At 33.7% G+C, this 21,175-nt stretch overlaps 1 long non-coding RNA gene and 1 pseudogene across 1 annotated transcript; one reads left to right on the top strand and one right to left on the bottom strand.

The window, feature by feature from the left end:
- Nucleotides 1–281: 281 nt before the first annotated feature.
- LOC115967097 lies at nt 282–3,468 on the top strand (annotated as a pseudogene).
- A 15,227-nt stretch (nt 3,469–18,695) lies between these two features.
- LOC115969437 lies at nt 18,696–20,432 on the bottom strand. The gene is made up of 3 exons (XR_004086966.1): nt 20,376–20,432; nt 20,206–20,289; nt 18,696–19,049 (listed from the first exon to the last, which is right to left on the bottom strand). It is a non-coding gene; the product is annotated as an uncharacterized LOC115969437 (long non-coding RNA).
- Between the last annotated feature and the right edge of the window lie 743 nt (nt 20,433–21,175).

The following is a 21,175-nucleotide window of genomic DNA, read 5'->3' on the forward strand; positions in this document are numbered from 1 at the left end:
ATTAGAAAGCATCTTATGATCAGCAATGCAACCATGCTCCCAAAGTGACTAACATCACACATGATGACTTCACCAAGATCTAAGAACATCCTCACCGCGAAGAAACTAAATCCTAATAGGCAGCGTTCTGGTGTCAGTTCCCATGGCTAGAAACTGAAAGTCTGAAAAATAATAATTTTTACATAAGAGACTAATAATAAATAGTTAAATAAAAACAATTATATCACTTACTAATCCCATTTCCAAATTACCCATATTATAAATATTATAATGGATCTCAAATGGAGAAGAAGGTGGGTTTTGAGTGAAATTGTAGTCAAATTCATTCAAGTGGCACAGATCCGTAAAAAACGGAATATCAAGCAATTGATTATTGTCTTCCATTTTGTATTAGTGAGATCAGTGAATTTGCTTGAGAATTTTAATATATATAGCAATATATTAACGACTACATCTATAAGAAAAGATTCATTATCCTCATTATTCAACTAAATGACAATCAAGACATATTGTATAGAGCAAGAAGATAAGATAATACAAGACATATGGCACAAGATGCCAAATAAGACATTAGAGCATTCTCATCAAGGATATCAAAAAATTTAGCATTTAACATCTTAAAAACTTAGTTTATTTATTTTAACAATTCACTTTACAATTCTCCCAACATCAAAAGTTTTATATGTTTTTACCATTTCATTAAAATATTAATATTTTTATTATTTTATAATTATTTTTATTCTCATCTCATCTTTTCTGCTGCCCACAAATCCATAGCCAGGTCCCTAACTAGGTTGGTGGAGCTCATGGGTACCCCGGAACAGATTGCCAAGGCTGAGCAGTTGATAATTGACCTTCTTGCTAAGATGGTGCTTATTTGTCCTTGCGCTAACTCTTAACTGTGCCCCCTAGCATTTTTGTGTGTGTGTGTGTGTTCAATGCTAAATTAAAATTTTGTGTGATATTAATATAGCCAGGGGGTTTTGGCTAGGTTTCTCAAAGTTCGACCGGATGGTCTAAGCGTGTTATTTTTGGAATGAAAATACCAAATAACAAGGTATACATAAGTTACTGTTTTTGCCAGCACAAGCTGAAAGTTTTATTGGCATGTTTCAGGATATTATGTGATATGCACCTCATTTCAGGTTGGTCTAGTAATTGGCAAAGGAGGAGAGAAAATTAGAATTATGCAAGATGATACTGGAGCTCATATTCGGGTTTCCTTTCAGAATATTTGTTCTATCTAAACTTGATTTTATGTATTTTTTATATATTTAATTGTGGGTTCAAGTGGGGGGCAACCTGATTATGTGATATCTTGAGAATATAGTGCTCAAGGTTCAGCAGCACTCTTCTTTCAATTAATAGCTTCTTCGTTTTGTTAAGTACATTCTTATTTCATTCCTGAAAGTATCATTTGTCAACTATGCTTTTCTTGTCCATATCCCGACCATGGTAGGTTCTATGTGTTTTATTGTTTAATGGTTCTAGAGCTTGTGCTAAAGCTACTGGTCTTCATGTTGAAGAAAGGATTCTCATGATGTTGTTAGTAATTTAGTTATCTATCAAATACTCTCTAAATTGTGATACTGCTATATCATAGTGTGTTCTCCTCCTATTGCTCTTTATGTTAAGAAATAAATAGGTAATATTTACATTCTTATTTTTCATCCTCTATTAATCTTACTCTTAACTATATATTCAATACTTTTGGATCTTCATTAAGTGGCTATCTGGTTCATTTTCAAAGGATTGGATACAAAATTTGATGGGGCTGAGTGATAGTAGTACTGTCATATTATTTAATTATTCGCTTTCTTTTGCATGTAATCAAAAAACTTTGGAAGAGGAGCTGAGCCTCTGGAATATGAACTGCTTTTTTCTCAAGTATATTATAAAAATTTTCCAGTTCTAAGAGAAGAATGACAAATGTATGTCTAGTTGGCTCAAAATTTTGACATTCTAGGTTTCCTGTATTCTTATTCTGATGCTTCTGTTTTATTAATTATGATGCACCAATGGGTATTATTGAAATATGCTTTCTGGTTTATGCTTTGTTATGAACTTGTTGCCTCTTCATGGCAATGGAGTTCATGTCTCTTTTATGTAAAATCTTGTATAGTATTGTGGTTCTTTTTTTTTGTACCCATTCACTTCAAATGGGGAGAGGTTGGGCTTCTGTTGGAGTAACTCAATATCTCCTCAACTTGTATGGTATGTAGGCATTTATACCCCCTTCTTAGTGCAGTATGAAATCCAATAATCCTTGTTTGGTCTTATTTGCTATCCGTGTTACTCTGTTGAATTTTTGGACCTTTTCCATTCTATGTTGTTTATATGTATATATGTATGCACATCCTGTGGTTTTTTGTATGCATATATGTTCCTAGCATTTCGGAAAAGTTCGTCATGGTTATTTGTGGAAACAATTTTGTGCAGAATCGTGTTAAAAATCCTTCAATGGCTGGATGTTACCCTTAGCAAGGTTACCAAGCACGGCCTCCTACAGGCTGGGGCACACCTAGGGCTCCCCCCTTTCAACAACCAAGTTATGGCTATGTGCAGGTATATCCAGGCCCATCTCCCTAGTATAACATGTCTCAGCCTCCTTATTTAGGCTATCCTCCTCAACCTGCATCTGATGGATATGCCTCCAATTGGGACCAGTCAGCTGTCCCACCATCTCAATAGACTTCTCTGGGAGGTGGTAATGATTATTACAGTCAACAGCCACCTTCACAGCAACAGCAAACCCCTGGTGGTCTTGTAGCTCCGACAGATAACTCTGGTTATTGTTATGGTCAACAACAACCTTCAAGCTATAATCAACAGGGACAGGGTTATACTCAAGATGGCTATGGAGGGTATCAGGCACAACCTCAATCTGGATATGGCCAACCACCATCATATGATCAGCAGCAGGGGTATGCTTCTGCTCCTACCTATGGGAATGTGACTAATCCAACGCAAGACGGGCACGCTCCCTCCTATGGTTCCTAGGGGGATTCGACCCAGGCCCACTTGTCCAGCCTTCTTCTGTGGGCCAGCAAGGATACACTGGATATGGGCTTGGCTATGGAGCACCTTAAGCTCAGAAACCTCTTGCAAATCCCCTAGTTTATGGGCAGCCTACGCAGTCACTTGGTGGCACCCCTGGAGGCTATGGCTAGCCTACCCCTGTGCAGCCAGGATATCCCCATTCTCAGCCGCCAGCTGCTAGTTATGCTCAGCCAGATTCTGGTTTGAAACGTGCCCCACCATCCAATTATGGTACTGCAACTGGTCAGTCAGGTTATGCAAAGAGAGAACATTAGTTGCGAGCCTGAGTAGCAAGAGTACATCTAAATCTAATATGAATGAAAAGGCATCAATGTTAGGGTTGCAAAGAGAACATGTTTTTTGAGCAAACTAGGAATAGGATATATATCATGATCTTTCATCAAAACGATTTCTAAGACAAGTAGAAAATTGCAAGCAATATCATCAGATTAGAATCAATCAGTTTATATATATTTGCTACACTGTAGCAGCTTTATAGCATATTTATTCTTATTCGACTCCATGAATCAGTTCTTGGAATCTGCTACAACAGATATATGCTCCTTGCAATAGTTTCTTTCGTTTGGTACAAAACCCCAGTTGTTGTTGTTATTATTATTATTATTATTTTACTTTTTGTTAATAAATAATATTCTAAAAGCACAAGATAAAATATATTTAATATTTTATTAGATTATATTTTATTTTCTAAAATTTTCTTTTTTAAAAGTCAAATTGTAATCGCTTTTTATTTTTTTATTTTATATATATATATATATATATATAAGTTACACATGCACTTGATAAATCTTGATTTGATAACTTCATGTTTTCACCCTCCAATAAATACTTATAGGGGGAGTAGGTGCCAATTGATCAATTAGAGTTCTTAAGCATGCAAATATCAAGAAAAATCCACCCAACCACAATATATTTTGTGTAAAAGCCAATAAATTGTTGAAAAGCATATTTTTCCTTTTAAAAAGTATTATATATTATAATTCATAATTGAATATTTATTATTATAACATACAAGGCTCCTTTTTTCATGATTCTTTAACCTGTGGGTTGTTAATACTTTTATCTCAATAAAAAATACAAATTTTTAAATAATTATCTTGATTATATATAATGATTAGTTTATAATAAAAGTAGTTTCTTTTTAAATAATATTATATATATATATATATATATAAAGTAAAATCCATATTTGATGTTTCACAATTTACTACTTTAATAACACGGGAGACACATTTAAATTGTATTCTCATTTCCCTAGTTAATATTCAATTGCATTTGTTCTAATGATGTGTTGCAAAGTTCTCACAACTTACTAAATTTAACAAGTGGGACTAATACAAACTGTGTTCCCCAATTAACATTCAATAAAATTAGGCCAAATGACAAAGGTCTTATGCATAATGCATAGGAGGGTGATTATGTGTTATTATATACAACACCAACGTCTTAGTCCCAAATTTTTGGATCAACTATGGATACTCAATAAATTAGTTAAGATCAATGACATGTTTTCTCTTCCTCAATTCTATACTATCTTAAGTCATAATTTATTACTATATGCAGGTCCAAAACTAGGGAAGTTGCTTGTCCTATTCCCTGTATTATACAATTTAGGGGGTACGTGTATCATTCTAATTATTACTGGAGGTAGGACGATGGACCTCATATTCAAAACCCTATGTGATCGGGATGCCATGTGTCATGCTAAATCATTGACAAACATAGAGTGGTTCTTAGTGTTCACGTGCTTAGCAATACTTATAGCCCAACTACCAAACTTGAACTCTATAGCTTGGGTGTCTTTAATTGGGGCTATCACAGTCGTTCTATATTCTACTTTGATTTGGGCTCACTAAATTACCAAAGATAGGCCCATAGACATATCCTACAGTCAATCTGACAAATTGAAATTTAACATGGAAAAATTCAGTGATGTATTGCATGCGCTTAGGATCATTGCCCTTGCATTCAAAGGACATAATGTTATCCTCGAGATACAAGTTAGAATCTCTAACATCCTTTCTACTTTTTTCTTTTCAGGTTCCATTGATAGTTTAATGTTGTTCATGTTAGTGATTTGAATTCCACCTCTTCCTCTCTCAATATTTATCTAAAAAAAAAAAAAAAAATCCTTTTACTTTTCAAAAAGTTTAGAATTACACTTTCGTTTTTTTTTTTTTTTTTGGTTTTAGGGTAAACAATGGTTTACGAATACATTATTCGCATAGAATTTCATACTAGATGAAAGCCTTACTACGTACTCTCCTCACTTCTAATACATGTTAACTTTCCCCCAAACCATTAATTTTTTGTGTTTGAGAAATTGAGAGTAATACATAAATATGAAATTATATACATGGTAGCTCGCATAACTTCGCAATCCACATTCATCCCTCCCTTTTTTTCCCCTAAAATTGAATTCAAAATGTTTTACACATGCAATTAGCGTTATTTCATTTCAAAGAAAAATCCTTATTCACATGCAAGTAACCACAAAAATTATAAAATAACATTTAATAATTAAAACGCAACTTATATAAATAATAAGACAGAGATTCGAGTTTAGGAATCTAAATTGATCCATCCATAATATCATTATACAAGCCATATGTCCACCATTTAAAATAAATCTACCAACATATTTTCTTCATAACATAATTATTAGTATTATACAGTCATTGATCACCCACTACAGCAGTAATAGATAATAAATATATGCACCTTTAAAACAAAATCACAATTCAACTCGTTTACTTCAAATCTCAATAAATAAATATTGTAAACAAATTTGTTAAAGAGAAAAAAAGATGGACAAGCCTTACCTGATTTTTCTACATAAAATACCTCACTTTTGGGCTTACTTAATTGTATCGGCTAACCTCTATATAAATGTCAATTAGAAAAGACAGATTAAATAAATTTTTTTTGAGCATAATATTTTTATTTTGATGAACCTGAGCAGACTTCAAGAATTTAACAACAATTTCAGTAGAAATTCACCACGTTCTTGATATGCATTCTCTAAACTCATACATATTGCGGGATGGGTAAATGATATAATATAATTGTTTTAATTTAACTAATTATTATTAGTCTCTGATGTAGATTTTTTTTTTTTTTTTCTTTAGACTTTCTTTCAATATCTAGAAATGGACCATTACAACGCTGGATTATGGGAAATAATTGAACAAGGACAGCTCTTAGGTTTTAGTTTCTATGCGGGCTGGATGTTCTTAGATCTTGCCCGCACGATTGTCAGTTACCACCTGCACAAAAGGTTTGTGGGGGAATTCATCTGAATCTAGGTGGCCAACTCCTGGCAGAATTGCCCTTTGAACCTATCCAGTCCAACAATAATCCCCAGATGCTACGTGAAGGCAACATGTGTGATGTCAGTCATTTTAGGAGAATGGTGACATTGCTAGTTATGAGATGCTTTCCAACCGCAAATGCTGATGCTTTGCTATCTATGCCTTTCAACTTTTTTTTCCCCCCATCTTCACTGCTGCCTCTGGATGTTATTCAGCGTTTCAATTTTTTCATCCTATATTTTACAGTGCTGAAGACCGCATTAAATTTATCCACACATTGGAAAACTATAAATCGACAGGCGAAAGTCTGAAAAGAAAAAAAAAAATCTATATCAGAGACTAATAATAATTAGTTAAATTAAAACAATTATATTATATCACTTATCCATCCCGCAACATGTACTCGAGGTGATTATTAAATTCTTGGAGTCTGCTCAGGTCAGGGGCGGAGCCCCCCCCCCCCCCCCCCCCCAAATGTTTTTTTTTAAAACCTCTATAATAGTAGGAAGAAATAGGTCTCACTTTCTCATTTAAGAGCTGGCCCCCCAATGAGGAAAACTTGGCCCCCCCCTCCAATACGTAGCCATAAAAATGCCCCACCCCAAATTCTTACTTTTCATCTTTGACTTTTCCTTTCATTCTCTAAGACATGTCAGCTATATACCACATTTTTTTTCTTGAGTGAGGCCATATCCCATAGCTATTCAAAGACCTATGTTGTACTGGTGTGGGAATTATCATTAGAGAGTAGAGAGACTATGAGGGTACAGTGTTAGACTATTAGTAGCAATGAAATTGATTTTGAATTTATTTTTGACCATAATAGTCTAATTTGGTTGAACTTAGCTGCTATTTATTTTATAGTTGCTTATAGTAACTTTGATATATTTAATTTCTATAGATATTATTTCTTGTAAATATAGTCTAATTTTGGTGAGATTTAATATTTTTTTCTAAAATTAATGCAGGAAGGAATGTATATATGTATATATGTCATATTTTATATTTTTCTTGAATTGCAAATCAATATAATAGTATTACCTCGACCCCAACCAAAAATTTCTAGCTAAGCTCTTGACTCAGGTATTACCCACTAACCACAATTTACTTTACAGTTCATCCAACATAAAAGTTTTATATTTTTTTACCATTTCATTAAAATATTAATATTTTTATTATTTTATAATTATTTTTATTCTCATCTCATCTTGTCTGCTGCCCACAAATCCATAGCCACCGCCCACACCCACTGCTACGAGCCACCACCGCCCACACTCACACCCACCGCCACCACTACCCAACCCCCAACCACCAAAATCACAAACAAAAATAAACCCACAGTCACCACCAGCCAACCCAACCCACAACAAACCAAACCCAGCAAACCCCTAGTCACCACCAGCCACCATTACCCACCCACCTACCACCACTATAAACCCCAACCCAAAATCAACCCACCACTAGTCACCACCACTACAAACCACACCCACACACCATTAACCACCAAAAACCAAAACCCACTCACCCACCCACTTGCCACCACCTTAAACCCCAAACCAAAATCAACCCACCACTAGCCATCACCGCTACAAACCATACCCACCCACAACTAAACAAAACAAAACAAAACCACAACCTAGCCACCACCTTCAACCTTCCTCCTCCAAATCACAAAACAACTACCATCACAAACACAAAAGCCAGCCATCACAAAATTTCAGCCACCACTAAATCCGATCCACCACTAAACTGTAACCCATGACCCATCGGGACCAGGCGACCCACAGTGCCGCAAACTGACTCACCCACGGAAAACCGGTGAGAGAGAGAGGGACGAGCAAGAGATATTAACAATGGACGAGAAAGATATGTGAAACTAGAGTCTAAATAGAGTCGAAATAAAAATATTAAAGTGTAGTAGTAGGAGAGGAAGAATGTTATAAATCAGAACTCTTACAGCACTCTTGAAAACTAAAGCCAGGCAGTTGATTTTGGATAGTCTTCCATCTTGATTCACATTGGCTAAAAATTCGTGAAAAACCTGAAAGCAAAAAAAAAAATGTTTAACAACAGGAAGAGAAAAAAGAAAGAATTAATATAAAAAATAACTTAGAAATAGAACACTTACACATTCATGTTCTTCGTTAATAGCCTGAGGTGCTATCAAATGAAACCCCAGAGGGTACTCCATATCCATATTGTTGACCACACACCTATGTTTTTTTTTTTTTTCCTTCTCTATCTCCCCTATTTGTTTCCTTTTCTACGCATCTCTAACCTATATATATAGGGGTGAAAATGGTTTGAGAAGGGTTTCGATGTCTTTTCATTGTTTGTGGTGTTATAAAGAATTTATTGTCATTGGGTTGGTACCACTCCTTGCCAGAGTTTTTATTTTTTATTAATTATTGTTCTAATCCAACCAACGCAAAGTACCATCTATGAATCGTAACGTGACAATGTAACTCTTTTTCTTTTTTTTTTTTTTTTTTTTTTTTTTTAAGAAACAAAAAATGGGACTTTTATGGTTATATTATACCTCCGGACAGGGCGTCAGATGGTCTCGGACGAGATAGCCCGGTCTCGGGGATCCACCTGTACCACTGTGTGGGGAGTTATCCCACTAAGGATGTCCACCAACGGACTCCTACGAGTAATGGGATTCGAACTTAGGTATGGTGCATGAAGCTGATTTGTTTTCAAGAATTAATCTAAAATTAACTTAAAAAATGATTTGTTTTCTCATTTATATAAATGTTACTCGCATTAAAAAATGAATTCCAATATGATTTTAAGCACCATCCACCTTATCATTCATATTACTAAAATTTTCTTATATTAATTTCCTTTCAACGAATTATCCACCCAACACTACACAGCCCCACAGCTTGACACAGTTGCAGGTTCACTCTACTATTTTAGCAGCAAGGAGATGATCAGATGAAAAAAAAGAAAAAGAAAAAGAGACAGATCATTTATTACTGATTGCGAGGGTTTTGTTTGGTTGTGTTGATACTTGATAACAACTAAACAATAGGGGCTGGCATGGCAGCATCATTGAGGAGAAAAAGCAAAAGGCATACTAGCTGACGTCTATGCCATTTAGGAGAGAAATGGGCATTGTCCATTGGATTAATTACAAGTCAAAATGGACAATTGGTGGGTTCAACTGATACTGGTGATTTTCTAAAGCCAAAGAATCAAAAAGTTCAAAAGTATTTCACCCTTTTTTGCGTTGTTATTCAATACTCAATAAAGTTAGCGTGTTTGTGTGTCTAACGAAGAAACAGGTCATAAGTACCCTGTACTGGGTTCTGCACAATTATAAATTCACATAAATCAAGGCACACTAAATATATATCTTTAAACCTTTACTGGGTTATGCAGAATTACTGGGTTCTGCAGAATTATTTTAAAGAAACTTTAAAGGTGACAATACTTTTATGAGTCACGGATGTGTTTAGTTGAAGACTGAGCTGCACTGCATTGTCTATGTACTCCCTCATTAGTTGAACTACGCGTACAAAGAAAGCTCATGGTGAAAACAAAGCCAAAAATGTTTTATTAGTTAGTGTGAGCCTTCATGTATCTGTATCCAAAGCCTTGAACCCTTGCAATCTCTATTCAGTGAGCTTTATCAAACCCAATACCATTTTCTTTATTACTCAGATTGAAGAGAATTGAACATGGAGATCTTCCTTTCTGTACTAGCTTAATTTGTGCATTTCTCAAAACCCAATTCTTTATTATTTACATTTTTTTTTATCTTGCAGTTATTTTATTTTATTTTTTCCTATGTATTTATATATTTGCGCTTAGGTTTTGGAGAACTGCATGTGCATGTGTTTGCAAGGTTTTTATTTTTTAGTTTTTAACATGTCAAACACTTTTAAAGTTTTTTCCACTTCATATGGGCATATATTCATAGATAAATCCCGATTCATTAATAACAGTGTACTAGACCCTGCCAGCTTAAAAAAAAAAAGGCATTCAGTGAGATGAAAACAAAGCTAACGGCTAGAAATTTAAAAATAAAATCTTCAAGTTTCTTTAGTTCATCTATTGGCAAATGTTAACCAGCACGGGTGTAGTGCTGGTGAAGGATGTACTTTTCATTCAAAAAACTGCAAAATGTTGTAAAAATGTGTAAAAATAGTATAAAGTGGCAAAAAGTTACAAAAGAGGACAAAACGCTGTAAAAAAAAAATAAAAAAAAAGTAAAAAATGTGTTGTTACGGCGGTGTCCGTTAACATAACATTATTTAATTTTCTTTTATTTTTTGTAATGAAAAGAAATTTTCATAATTATATTAAAAAAATTAATATAAGAAAATTTTATTAATATTTATGATAAGGCAGATGGTGCTTGAAATAATAGTGATATTTGTTTTTTTAATGCGAGTAACACAGAGCTCGAGAAGTAAACTAATCATATCCTCAACATATGCACATGAAGGGAAAATATACTGTGGTCAATAAACTACAGACGGGTGTGTTTTTTTTTTTTTTTTGCTAAATGGTGTGTTTTGAACTATAGCCTTTTAACTTTTATATATGATTTTTTAAATCTTAAAGTTTTATTACTTTTTTTTTTCACTTTTTCAAAGTATAAATATATTTTAGAACACTTTTATTAAATAAATTTCAATAAAAAGTTGAAATAAATTATTCTCAAACAAACACTGAAAACACTCACATAATAGCATAAGAGCATTAGCATTGGAAAATTCCAATGCTATTCTATTTTACCATTCTAAAACACTACTTTATCAATATACCATACCATTTTACAATTCCTTCACATCCCAAAACTCTATTTTTATTAAAATATTATTTTTTTACCTTTCTTTATTATTTTGTTTCCAACCGTTTTCCTGGGCTTTCCTAGGCTTTCCAACAGCAATTTTTATTCCTCTCTCTCAACCTCTAGCACCGGTTCAACACACAACATGCACACATACACCGATCATCCTACCCAAACCCATCACCACACCCACACACACAAACACAAACACAAACACAAACATCAAAACAGCAACAAAGTGCCACACACAAACATCAAACCAGCAACAAGGAGCCACACACAAACACAAACCATCAACAGAGCCACACTCACAAACCATCAAACCAGTCCACCGATCAGCAAACCCAAGCCACCAATCTGAAACCCACGCCGCCGATTTAAAACCCAGGCCACCGATCAAAAAAATCATCACCGGAGCAAGCCCATTCAAACCCATTCAAAAAAAAATCATCACCGGAGCAAACCCATCCAAAAAAAATAATCTCCAGAGCAAACCCATTCAAACCCATTCAAAAAAAATCATCACTGGAGCCACCGGATCAAACCCATTCAAAACAAATCATCACCGGAACAAACCCATTCAAACCCATTCAAAAAACATCATCACCGGAGCCACTAGAGCAAACCCATTCAAAAAAAATATCACCGGAGCCACCGAAGCAAACCCATTCAAAAAAATGAGAGAGCAGATGGAGAGCAAATGGAGAAGCAGAAACAGAAGAGAGAGAAGAGAACAGAAAAAATGAGAGAGATGAGAGACGGAGAAGAGAGAGTAGAGATACCGGAGCCTCCAGAGCAAATCCATTAAAAAAAAATCATCACCGGAGAGCATAGAGAAGCAGATGGAGAGTAGAGCAAACCCATTCAAAAAAATGAGAGAGATGAGAGAGCAGATGGAGAGTAGAGCCGAGAGAGCATAGAGAAGCAGAGACGGAAGAGAGAGAAGAGATCAGGAAAAAATGAGAAAGATGAGAGACAGAGGAGAGAGAGTAGAGATAAAATATTAATTTTTTTTTAAGAATACTGCTACAGTACAATTCTAAAGATAGAATTGCACTGTAGCAAGTATTGGAAAAAATTTACAATAGTTGGTTTTAGAATTTTCTGATGCAGGTGATTTTAAGTCTACAAATGCTAAATTTTCCTTAGATATAGCATTAGCATTCTCCAATGCTAATGCTCTAAGAGGTAAATTTTACAAATTTAATTTTAAAAATCATCCTCATCAACTTATATAAACTTGTGTAAATTTAAATTGTGTTTATAGTAACAATGTAAATATACATGATTACTATTCACACTAAATCTATTTTTTAATACTTATTTGCTAGCATACATAAAGAGAGAAATGCTTTGAGAGAGTAACAAAAAAATTGAAAAAGATATAATATTTTAATAAAATAAAATATAAAATAAATAATATGATATAAGTGTTTTAAACAGTGATTATATGAAATATAATAGAACTATAATAGAGGATAGGTATTGGAAGGAGGAAGTACCTCCTATAGCTTTAGATGCTTTGTATAAGGATGCTTCTAATTTATGAATGAATGAATGGCTATTCCCCTTTCAAAAAAATAGTGATTATATGAAATAAAAATAAAAAGTAGACTCAAGAATAAAAAAATTAAAGAAATAAAAAAAAAGGTTTTACTAATATATGCTTTTAAAAAAACTTTTTATGGAAAAATGAAAAAGTGAATAACTTTTTAAATAGCATTTTTAATTTTTCATTAAAAATTTTCTTGAAATTAATGATTAATGTACATTCTAAAAAAAAATCTAATAGCATATATTAACCGAACCAAAAAAAATATTGGATCATCTATTTAATAGTTCCAAAATGATCTACCTTTAATAATAAATATGTTAGTTAAAAGTAGTTGGCCGAAGATTAATAGATCAAGATGGATGTATTGGAATTAGCATGGTCGGCCCTAGGCCTAGGCCATGGCCTAAGAGCATTCATAGCAGTGGTGCTATATAGGTATAATGCTAAAATTTAGCTCTATAAACATAAAAACCTTGCTGCAGCAGTGGAGTTAAATCTAAAAATTTTAGCTCCATTGCTACAGTGCACATCTATTTTTAGATGTGCACTGTTCATGAAAGCAAAATATATATATATATATATTTTATTCATCCCACCGATTAAAAAATCATTTCTCTCTCTCTCACTCCGTGCCTCTGTCTCTCTCCCAAATCACTCAGCTCTCATTCACTCTCCCAAATCACTCTTAGTTCGTGCCTCTCTTTCTCTCCCAAATCACCCATCATCAAGCTCTCATCCTCTCGACCCAACCGTACCAAGGCCCCAAATCACTCACTGTCGCTCCTCTCTCACCGTCACGCTCTCTCTCTCGTCTCTCACTCCTCTGTTGACTGGGTTTGATTGTGAGATTGGATTGACGGGGTTTGATTGTTTCATGGTTGTACTCCGGTGGATTTCATGGTTGCTCCGATGGGTTTTTGTGGTTGTGCTCCGGTGAGTTTCGTGGTTGTGAGATCGGATTTGTGGGCTGGTGGGGCGACGGTGTTGTGGTTTGTGGTGGGGCGACGGCCGTTGTGGATTCGTGGTGGTCATAGCGTGGGTTTGTGGAGGTGGGGCTGGGATTATGGAGGTGTGGTTGTGGGTTTGGGATGGTGGAGGTGGGCTATGCTGTGGGTTTGCTTCAAACGAAAGAGAAGAAGAGTCCAGAGAGAAAGAGAAGAACAAATAGAGAAATGAATAATAAAAAAATTTAGATATATTATTTTGGGTAGTGGGATATATTATTTTATTGTAGTGGTTATATTATTTTATTGTGATGTTTATATTATTTTATTATGTTGAAAGGTAAAATAGATTTACTGCTGCAGCATGTGTGTAAGTAAAATAGATAAAATAACTTTTGGTGGAGTTAAATTGCTAAAAATTTAGCTCCACTGCTGTGGATGCTCTAAGGCCCCCAAATATGGGGGCACTAAGTATTTTTTTTTTTTTTTTTTAAATTAAAGAAAAAATGTCAGTTAGGTGTAAATTTTTTTCCAAAGGCCTAAAATATTAGAGTTATAGAAGCATATTACAAGTTTTATTACATAAGTCTTATAAATTGATATGTCACTAATTACATGAAGTAATTCAATACTTATTTGTTCTTTTGTTGAAATGTCACCTCATTGCTATACCAGTTTGTAAACTTTTTGTAAAAAAAATTATAGTAATTTTAGCATTTTCTCAACAAAAAAAAAAAAAAAGAATTAATAGACATGCAACCTAATCTCCATTAAGTGAATGAAAAATGCTGAAACTAATACAAATTTTACGACAAAAAAACTTATAAACTAGTGATGTGACAGTCATATGATCGTTATTGATCGGTGTCACTTAAACAGTATAATAAATGAATGTTTGAATAATTCTTTTTTTTTTTTTTGGATAGGATGAATAACTTTTTTTTAATTGGTGATATGCTAGTTTATAAAACCTATATAGTAAGTATTATTAGCTCACTTTAGGTGAATTAGACATATTAATAAGTATGGATTAATAATAGATTTGAAAAAAATATATTTATATATATAATAAAAAAAACTAAATATTATTTGAGTGACATTTAGATATAAAAGACCCCTTTAAAATTTCCGCCATAGACCTGAAACTATCTTGGGCCTGCCCTGAGAAGTAGGCCGCCACAATATGACATGCTGCTTTTGCACTTTATAAAGTTCAGATTTCTATTTGCAAGACTATTGTCATTGTGCATGGGGACATGCAAATTGGATTTGAACAATATAAATAATGATATGAAGACACAATAAATTTGTGAGATTTGTTTTAGAAATCAGATGTGGTAAACCCTTGCAACGATTTCAGAGCTGAAATACAATTGATTATGCGTCTGTCAGCCATTTGCAGCGGTCTTTAACACTTTTATCTTCACTGACATCTTACTTTTGCTTCATTTATTTCACTTGCAACGTATCACTGAATGAACTAGTGAAAAAGAAATGTTAAGCAGGTTTTTGGTCTATTTTCGTGCCTTTGTCCTGTTTTCCTGCTCTGTTTTCCTTGTGTGTTCTGATCTGGTTGTAATTTTTACTTCTTGAATGAAAGTTCAGTTCTTTTTTAAAAAAAGAAAAAGAAAAAAAAGACAGACATTTTTTACTGATTGCGAGGTTTTTGTTTGGTTGTGTTGATATTTGATAACAACTAAACAATGGGGGCTGGCATGGCAGCAACATTGAGGAGAAAAAGCAAAAGGCATACTAGCTTGAGAATTGTGAATGAGAATGAAGAGTAAAACGTAAAGGTTTGTTTTAAAATAAGCTGACATCTATGCCATTTTGAAGAGAAATAGTCATTGTCCATTAGATTAATTACAAGTCAAAATGGACAATTGGTGGGTTCAACTGATACTGGTGATTTTCTAAAGCCAAAGAATCAAAAAGTTCAAAGTATTTCACCCATTTTGTGTTGTTATTCAATACTGTTATATGACACATCCTCTCTAAGAATCTCTTTGTAACAATAGAATGGAAATCCTAGTAATTGGGAACACTGCAGCATAGTAATTTATAGTTAATGAAGGAACACAAACCAAACAAACTGATCTTGGCTAGTTTGGCTTCTTTCACGTGTACCTTCGGTAGGATTGCAAGTGAATTAATTTATATCTTTCTGATATTCACATAAATTAAGGCACACTAATTATATATCTTTAAACCTTTACTGGGTTCTGCAGAATTATTTTAAAGAAACTTTAAAAGTGACAATAGATTTATGAGACGCGGATGTGTTTAGTAGACTGAGCTGCACTGCACAAAGAAATCTCGAGGTAAAAACAAAGCCAAAAATGTTTTATTAGTTAGTGTGAGCCTTGATATATCTTTAAACCTCCAATGCCTTGCACCCTTGCAATCTATATTCAGGGAGCTTTATCAAACCCAAATACCATTTTCTTTATCATTCAGATTGAAGAGAAGTGGACATGGAGATCCTCCTTTCTGTTCTTGCTTTAATTTGTGCATTTCTAGGTTTCAAAAAGAAAAAAAAAATTGTGCATTTCTCAAAACCCAATTCTTTATTATTTACAGTTTTTTTTTTTATCATTCAGTTTTTTTACTTTTTTTTTTTTCCATGTATATAAATATATATATATATATATATATATATTGCTGAATTGATGCTTTATTGCTCAAAAAACTCAACCCGAAACAAGAGAGGAACAAAAAGGTCTGCCTGGACTGTGCATGTGTTTATTTATTTGCGCTTAGCTTTTGGAGAACCGTGCATGTGTTTGCAAGGTATTTACTTTTGGGAAATGTGGTGTTTGTGATATTGAAACCTGTTGTAAATTATAGCTTGATATGGGTTTGTTTGGATAAAACTTATTTTGTTAAAATTAAAAATTGAAAACTAAAAACACTGTAGCAAAATAATTTTTAAATGTGTGAATAATGCTATGGGACCCATTTTTAATGAAAAAGTTGATAAAAAGTGGAGTTTGTGGGACCCATGAACAGTGCACAAATGCACTGTTCACAGAAGACCGGGTCAACAGTTGCAGTTAGGGAGAATAAAAAAAATAAAATAAAAAAAACGCAGAAAACTTGAAACGTAGACGCGCAACGCCCTATCCAAACTGCACCTATATATGGAAAACTGATAAATTCATCTATGATATATTTGTAAGATTTAAAATTTTTGATCTCTATATAATTTATTATTTTACAGATTTATTTGCTTGATAGAACTTTTTAGGACTTTGGTTACTTATTGAGTTGTCAACTCACCTCTCCTCTTTCTCCTTTCAGATTTTAATTAGGAAGAGTAGCATGTTTTTGGGTTTTCACTGGAATGTGCATATGAGTGAAGTTTAGGAATCATTGGAATAAGATTTGGACTTTTAGGTTTAACATTGTCTTTGTTTAGACTTTAGTCTTAAAAAGATTTAGTTTATTTTCTTTATAATGTTGGAAGATTATTATTTTGGAGATCTTTTGAGAATTGCACTATTTGAAGATATTTTTTTGGATTTATTGATGAAATTTCTCTTTGAGGATAATTCTTTAGTTGTTAAGAAGGGCTTTCACACTTATAGAGTGTAAACTTTATAAGTGTATGGCTATTTTCACATGCTTAGTTCTTACTTGGGTTCGGGGCATGACATGTGATCCATAGACCATAGCAACTTTTATTGAAGGTATATAATTTCCCATAAAATTATGGCTTAAAGGGTTAGGAATTTGGATGAGACCACACCAAAAAAAAAAAAAATGGAGAGAGATATAAAGTAGATACTAGAATATTCATATTTTTTATCTTCAAAAATTTTTAATAGCAACATAAAAAGCAATTTTATATTTTTAAAATTTTAGATTTTTATTAAAGTAGTTGCCTATTGTGCTCTAGTCTGACTAGAAAGTTACAACCATTATAAAAATAATTGTCGTAAATACATATTCTCTTATTTTTGAGGGGAGTTTGAACTTTTATTAGTAGATTTAGGTTTAGGGCACAACACAGTTTAACAATTTGCCATAAATAATTTTTGAGGAAGTGAACAAATGACAATCAGTATTCCTCGACAAAAGGTTCAAATATGGAATTTTATGTATCTAAACTCTAAAGCTGGCAACTAGCCCCTATGTATTGCTATTTTTTACTTGTAAGTTGTAACTAAAGCCATTAATTACCAGACTATTAGACTATATCAAAATCATATCTTGCTACTGTAATCAGTTTTTATTAATTATTAGAAGAGTTGAATATCATGTCTTTATTTTTCATTTTTTTGCCGAGCAAAAAAATGAGTAAACAGAGCGATCTGATCAATTGGCGTCTTGGTGTCTTCCACCTAAGCGTGATCATAATAACACTTTATCTGTTGGACCCAGACCTACAAAAGCAAAAGATTTGAATGAGCCAGAGCAATGCACCATCGAGAATGCTAGTGAGTATAAGCCGAGAGTATGAAGTTATTTCCCAAGCACTTTTCATTACAGGATTCGAATTTGGAACCTCTACCTTGCAAACCCTTAAAGTGAGCCCATGACCACTAGAACAACCACCCTAATGGTTGGATATTATGTCACATCTCAATTTGTTACTTTAATTAATACTATAGTGCTTTATTTCTATTTCTACAAAGTATATAGGTGAAACCCGAATGACCTTGAATCCTTGTTGTATTAATTGCTATTTTGGTATGCACTTACTGGTTTAAACTATAATGTTTATCATATGCCCTGAGCTTGATTTTCTTCAAAAGACTTTTCACCAGTTTTTATAGTGAAGGTTAATCAGAAGCCTTACCATGTTTAGCAAGGTTTCTTTATTGTCTTTCATTCAGACATCTAACATTTTCATTGCTTGCCACGCATTCGAGCTGATCTGACCTGGTCACATGCATTAGTAACCCAACTTTGAAAACCAATCTGACTCTCCTCAGTATGAAGAAGCCGTATATCTTGTCTCAGTTCTCTTATCTGACAATATTTTCTTTCTCACTTTGTGATTTTGATTTGCTTTTGAGTTTTGATATGATCATTTGGTTTGGTATTCGACAATACAAAATTATTGTACTTTCAAGTTTCAACGAATAACTCTTGGCCTACCACACAAAATGATTGGTATTCGACAATACATCTTGGACTGTATATCAATGCATGAAAGAATTGGTCATGGAAAAGAGAAACACATTCCCACTTGAAAGCCTTCAGACTTCAGATTGTGCAATCCTAATAGGCGGCATTCTAGTGTCAGTTCCCATAATCCAGCATGGAATGGTCCATTCTTAGAAACTGCGCAATCCTAATAGGCGGCCTTCTGGTGTTAGTTTTCATAATCCCGCGTTGGAATTGTCCATTGCTAGAAACTAAAAGAAAGCCTAAAAAAAAAAAAAAAATTTACATAAGAGACTAATAATAAATAGTTAAATAAAAACAATTATTTCACTTACTAATCCCATTTCCAAATTACCCATATTATAAACATTATAATGGATCGCAAATGGAGAAGAAGGTGGGTTTTGAGTGAAATTGTAGTCAAATTCGTTCAAGGGGCACAGGTCCGTAAAAAACGGTATATCAAGCCATTGATTATTGTCCTCCATTTTGTATTAGTGAGATCGGTGAGTTTGCTAATTTGAGAATTTTAATATATATAGCAATATATTAATGACTACATCTATAAGAAAAGATTCATTATCCTCCTTATTCAACTAAAAGACAATCAAGGCATATTGAATAGAGCAAGAAGATAAGATAATACAAAACATATGGCACTAAGACATTAGAGCATTCACATCAAAAATCTCAAAAAATTTAGCATTTAATATCTCAAAAATCTATTTTATTTATCTTTAACAACTCACTTTTCCAATATCAAAGTTTTATAATTTTTACCATTTCATAAAAATATTAATATTTTTATTCTCATCTTATCTTTTCTGCTACCCACAAATCCATAGCCACTGCCCATTCCCACTGCTTCCAGCCACCACCGCCCACACTCACACTCACACCCACCGCCACCACCACCCAACCCCCAACCACCAATATCACAAACAAAAATAAACCCACAGTCACCACCAGCCAACCCAACCCACAACAAACCCAACCCAGCAAACCCCTAGTCACCACCAGCCACCATTACCCACCCACCTACCACCACCATAAACCCCAACCCAAAATCAACCCACCACTAGTCACCACCACTACAAACCACACCCACACCCACCATTAACCACCAAAAACCAAAACCCACTTACCCACCCACCTAGCCACCACCTTCAACCTTCCTCCTCCAAATCACAAAACAACTACCATCACAAACACAAAAGCCAGCCATCACAAAATTTTAGCCACCACCAAACTGTGACCATGACCCATCGTGACCAGACGACACACAGTGCCGCCAACGCACTGTGACTCACTCAAGGGAAACCGGTGAGAGAGAGGGACGAGCAAGAGATATTAACGATGGACGAGAAAGATATGTGAAACTAGAGTCTAAATAGAGTCGAAATAAATCAGAATTCTTACAGCACTCTTGAAAACTAAAGCCAAGCAGTTGATTTTGTGTAATCTTCCATCTTGATTCACACTGGCTAAAAATTCGTGAAAAACCTGAAAGCAAAAAAAATATATATATATTTAGCAATAGGAAGAAAAAAAAATTAATATAAAAAATAACTTAGAAATAGAACACTTACACATTCATGTTCTTCGTTAATAGCCTGAGGTGCTACCAAATGATACCCCAAAGAGTAGGGTTACCAACAATATATAGGGGTGAAAATGGTTTGAGAAGGGTTTTGATGTCTTTTCATTGTTGGTGGTGTTTTAAAGAATTTATTGTCATTAGGTTGGTACCACTCCTTGCCAGAGCTTTTATTTTTTTATTATTAATTATTGTTCTAATCCAACCAACGCAATTACCATCAATGAATCGTAATGTGACAGTGTAACCTATATGCAAGTTTATTACATCAGTCTTTTGCATAATTGTATAAAAATAGAAGTGTTAGAGTAACAGTGTATACTGTATCTTTCTATCATATGATTTATATGATTTAATTGTTATCCTATATTTTTATATTAACTCACACATCAATGTAGCACGCTAACTATTAGAGAAAATAATAAAATATAAATAACTGATAAATATTTTATTGAAATATATTATAGAATAAATAATTTGATGTGGATGTTTTGAAAAAGTGAAAATAATAAAATATAAATAACTGATAAATATTTTATTAAAATATATTATAGAATAAATAATTTGATGTTGATGTTTTGAAAAAGTGGTTGTGTAAAAAAAAAGTTTCTTATCGTAAAATATACTGAATTTTACAAAAGTGATGTAAATGCTAACATGTGAGTGGTGAGCTTGGCAGATTGGTTTGAGGAAAATTCTTGTACGATGTATGAGATGGATCATGAAACGGTCTCGTACAATACTCACTCTTGGTTTGATGAGAGAGAAAAATGGTTTGGGAAGGCTGTTAGC

This window comes from Quercus lobata, chromosome 11, assembly GCF_001633185.2.
Source record: "Quercus lobata isolate SW786 chromosome 11, ValleyOak3.0 Primary Assembly, whole genome shotgun sequence".
Lineage (NCBI taxonomy): Eukaryota > Viridiplantae > Streptophyta > Magnoliopsida > Fagales > Fagaceae > Quercus > Quercus lobata.